This window comes from Agrilus planipennis, unplaced genomic scaffold (genome assembly GCF_000699045.2).
Source record: "Agrilus planipennis isolate EAB-ADULT unplaced genomic scaffold, Apla_2.0 scaffold5, whole genome shotgun sequence".
In the NCBI taxonomy this organism is placed as follows: domain Eukaryota; kingdom Metazoa; phylum Arthropoda; class Insecta; order Coleoptera; family Buprestidae; genus Agrilus; species Agrilus planipennis.
Window position 1 is genome coordinate 3,430,035 of NW_020442468.1, and position 5,475 is coordinate 3,435,509.

The following is a 5,475-nucleotide window of genomic DNA, read 5'->3' on the forward strand; positions in this document are numbered from 1 at the left end:
CGAACATTAATCTAATCTAGGACTTCCTGTGTTCCTCCATATTCCTGTTTCTGCTTCTAGTATGTCTCTAAATAGCCCTTCGTGCCTCAGAAGATGGATTAGCATATGTGTTAAGTAATTAGGATGCACTAAACATTAAGAAATCCGTTTTTGACATATAAAACTGCAACATTCGGCATCCCTAATTGTCTGCGAACATTAATCTAATCTAGGACTTCCTGTGTTCCTCCATATTCCTGTTTCTGCTTCTAGTATGTCTCTAAATAGCCCTTCGTGCCTCAGAAGATAGATTAGCATATGTGTTAAGTAATTAGGATGTACTAAACATTAAGAAATCTGAGATAGAGATGTGTGAAAGTCCTGGTCTATATTCTGACTCACCCTGAGTAAAATTTTAAACCGGAAGCTTTCATCTTCAAACAACGCAAAACGTTTTGCTTTTTGCAAAATTATGCGGCGTTTTCATTTAATAATATAAAAATATCAACTACTTTATCGGAGTCCAGCGTTTTTGCAATTTTTCTCTCATAAAATTCAATGCATCTTGGGTAATATAAAACTTTAAATCTTCAACTGTGTGGCCCACCCTTGGTGTTAAAAATGGAGCGACTTCATTTTTTAATTAAAATAATAAGTAGAAGAAACGAATAAGTTTTTAGAAGTACAACATCCCACATGCAATTTTTAAATTGTAGTTTCGGATTTCTTTTTATGATAAAAGTAAAAAACAATTAAAATAGGCAGTATTAGAGAAACTAATTATAAAGAAAAACAATTTGCTCGTGGAATTTTGATTACGGTATTGTTCGACAACGAAAATTAAGTATTTTTTTCTTGATTACCTGCCTGCCTATATGTATGGTATCGGTAGAAAATTTATAATTCGTAACAATGATTTATGGAACAAATTAAAACAATATTTGCTACTTTGTAATAATCGTTTACGTTTTGATTTTATGGTGTTGTACAAAACAATTGTTTAATACGTTTTCCTTATCGGTCTTCTACCGGGTGACCCTATACCATCTTTAGGACAAATATTGTAAAAGAACAACGACTTCTTATTGTTGGATGTAATATAAACAAATATATTCTTTAGTTTTATCGGTAACGAAACGGAAGTGTTTTTGTCGTTTTAAATCATTGCCACCGTTAGGAAAGTTTTAATTAATTATCTATCAAGTATAATTCAATTAGCAACAACGGATCTATTTTTATTACAGTATTTGTAAGTTTGTTGGAGAAAAATATCGGTCTATTTTTGTACTTGTCGCTGTTGTATAATTGTTATTACAGATTCACTAGCATCTTCAGTAATTTTCCTCATGATTTACATTGATAAATAAATAAATATATAATTTCATCATTATCAATGAGCTCAAGATTAGTTAGGATCGTAGTTTGAATGTTAACAAAATAAAAACGTAACAGCTGTTTATTTTAATGAACAAAATAAGATCAATGTTAAAATTGCAACATTCACTTGTCATACATGCGTACAAATAGGTACCAAAAACAAAAAAAGTTCACTCGTCATCCTGAATTATCATCTTCAGTCCGGCGATCGTCTTCTTCTTCCCACATTGCGCCAACCTTACCATTTATCAAAAACTCAAGAAACTTGCATCTTTAACTATTTGTAATCAGTAATTTAATCTAGGTCACTTCTACCCCTCATAACTCCCATTTATGCTTCTAATATGTCTCTAACTAGCCCTTCATGGTTGAGAAACTGTAGTATCAATTGCTTAGCATTCTGAAGGGTTTTATATCTATACCTGGTGACCTTACTATTCCTTAAATTTTTTAATGGTAACTCAAAATCTTCTCTCATTATGGGATATCCTAGTTCATCTAATACCTACACGATGGCTTCGTTTCCTAAAACATCTCCTATAATAACTCTTGTTCTGCGTATAGATTTTCTAAAAATTCTTTTCCGCGTTTTCCCCATTTCTAACAAAATGACTCCTAACTCATTCTTTATATTATTATAACTGTGCCCTATTTCTCTAAAATTCATTTTAATTGTATTAGAGACCTTATTAATTGCTTGTTAATGAATACCTGTTGGTTATGATGCAATATCCTTAGCGAGTTACCGTCAGGTCCGTAAAATGGTAAATTCCATATCGGTTGCAATACCTGCTAGTCGCAAATAAGAAAAACCTTCATCGGATAATCCGTATAACCAATAATTTTGCTGGAGAAATGAGGCTGGCATGTTACAAGACAGCAATTATCAACAAAATGGGTATTTAATATGAATTACTTTATACGAACGCGTAATAGTAAGTGTAATTAAAATGTACATACGTAAAAGTGACTGGAATATAACAATCCGCAACGAGAAAGTAACAACAAACAATGAAAGTAGTCGCAAAGTAAATTTGAAGAGTGTACAATAACAAATACATACTACAATAATTTTATTTTCATAAAGCCTATTAAATTCATAAATCAACGTAGTGATTAGCTAATAAACACAAAGGAAGACTAAGATCATTCGCTGCGAACACATTTTGTATGTTTGGTTGCATAAACTGCGCTGATTCGAGATGGTTAATGAGAATGAGAACTAATTAGTTATTTTAATATTTATCGTTATCGAATGCAAAGTTCAAGAACTAAGGTATTATTTATTTCTAAAATACTGGTATGCAAGGGAAGAAAAAATAGGAAAAGAGCGAATATAAAGATAGGAGACGAAAAATTAGAAGAAGTGGCTGATTTCAGATATCTAGGAAGTCAGATAAGTCAGGACGAAAGGAGTAGTAGGGATATAAAGCAGAGGATAGCGCAGGGTCGTGTCGCCTTTAATAAAAATAAGTAATTTGGAAATTCGAAAAAGGTTGTTAAAGGCGTATGTTTGGAGCGCGGCGTTGTACGGATGCGAAACATGGAAAAGAAAAGGTTAGAAGCGTTCGAAATGCGGTGTTATAGGCAAATGATGAAGATAACGTGGATAGAAAAGGTTAGAAATGAAGAGATAATAGAATGAATAGGAGAACAGAGAACAGAGGACTCTATGGAAGTTAATAAGAAATAGGCGAGATAGGTTGGTAGGACACCTTCTCAGACATGAAGGTCTAGTCAGAGACATATTAGAGGCAGAAACAGGAGTTAGAAGGGGTAGAGGTAGACCTAGGTTAGATTACTCAAATAGTTAAGGATGTGGTTGTTCTAGTTTTAGGGAAATGGTCTAGTCAGAGACATATTAGAGGCAGAAACAGGAGTTAGAAGGGGTAGAGGTAGACCTAGGTTAGATTACTGTTCGCAAATGGTTAAGGATGTGGTTGTTCTAGTTTTAGGGAAATGCGAAGATTGACTCAGGATAGGAAAAAGTGGAGGTACGTGTCCAACCAGTCTTAGGACTGACGACTTTATGATAATGAAATGTGTTGTACACAATCGCCCTGTATATTTTAACATTCGCGATTGTTCTCAATGTTTTTATTTGCCGATTAAAGGCTACTTACGATTAGTTCAATAAAACTTTCTAATCCAAGTTGTGCTTTGTGTAAAAATATTAAAAACGTGGCAAACGTGAGCTAAGCCGTAGCATCAATTCTTCGAAATAATCGTATACAAAATGAGACAAATTTCCTCTATTTCCTGGAAGAACCTTTTTGTAATTATCGTACATTTTAATAATGCGTAAGGAATTGGAAGCATTATCAATTTCCGCTAAAAACAGGTGTTCCGGTATTTCATCTAATTAAAAGCTTGTAAAATGACATTTCCATGCCTAATTAAGCTAGAACGCGTTTCTTTTTATTCACTTGTCGACCCCGTTCAATAATATTCTTTTGTCATATTTAAACAGTATGTAGTAACCATCTTCTGATACTTGTTGTTAATTAAATTATTTCAAATGTTACACATTTCCTTGTCGGCATGTTTTCTTTTTATGTCAAACTACAACAAACTAACCGAACCCTTAATTTAACAAAGCATAACATCCCTCAGTAGTTTTAATTTACATTTATTGGACTTACCTTAATTATTTTATCATTTATTTGAACGAATTTGTACGAATTTCCCTATACTACGTTATATTTTTCAAAAGATGATTTATCGAGACTACCTATGGCGCCCTGATGAATTCAAATAAGATTGAAATCACGTCCAGAGTTTTGTAATAAATATGTTGGTACGTACATATTTTCTTTGTTATTGTAAATTAGTAGTAATTTGCATTCAAATTTATTCCTAGTTCTAATTTCTCTTCCTCTGAACATAAATTTTTACAAAATCCGCTCCGTTGTTTGCCGGACAATACACGAACTAGTTTTTTATTGTTAAATAACAAAAAACTATCACACAAAAAACAATAATATCTTACAGAAAAAGTTTCTTCGTGATTTTAATTTAGTTTAAAAAGTTGGCATTCTTTTTATATCTGTTTATCCGTTTCAAAACGAAATAGTTTTCGTAAAAAAAATGAGTATATAAATGTATTTTCCACCTGTTGAATAGCGAATAATAAATTATCGACGAAGCGTGGACTTTTGATACAAAAGAAAAAGAACGCTTAGGTAATGACAAATTTGTGCCAACAAAAACAAAACACTAAAGGTACACAAATCATGGTCAAACAGTCATGCATAGAATTCGTGCAAAACAAAACCACTCGCTTGATATCTATTTGTATTTAAATTTAAATAGAATATATTATTATAAAAAAATTGTACTTACTCCGGTGTTTGGAATTGTTTTTCCATTTCTTGAAGAACGGCATTGTTATGGCTTTTGTTTTTATTTTTTCTTTAATTGTCGAAAATGGTAACTCGCGTTTGTTTGTTTTACATCAACTTTTTTTAATTAAATCGCGGTCGCTGATAGCCTATTTTCGTGTACAAAAGTTTTACTGTGATTATTCAAAATATAATCTGATGCAATTTAAACACGGAACGAGTATGAGTTAAGTTTCCAACGTACTTGATCAAAGACCCGATTGTGAATGTCGAACCAAGAGTGCCGTGAAATGAAAAACGCCTCCCCGTCGTGGCCGTCTCCTCCGACTCCTTCGGTTTACCCACTTTCTGATGAAATTATCTAGACGAATTTCTTTGCAACTTTTTATCGTAATAATAATAATAATAAATAAAACGCAGCCGTCGAATTTATAAGTATTTAAAAAAATTCAAATTTAACAACGCAATTTTCCATTTGTTGCTAAATGTAGGTACATTTATGGGACTCGTGGACTTGCCTTCAAAATGATATGTTTATAAACAACGTCTATGATATACGTAATATAATTGCAATCATTGCTTTGACTGATAAGGAAATTGTGTAGTTCGCCATTGCTGGTAACTTTTGCGTTCTTATAAAAATCCACTTTACGTATTACTTTTGTATTCAATTAAAATAATTAAATTTTTAACCCTTTATGACTCCTTGATCGTTCGTATAATATGCTAGACCTTTTCCACAATTCTTTAATATGCTTTTTTATAATAATAGATAATA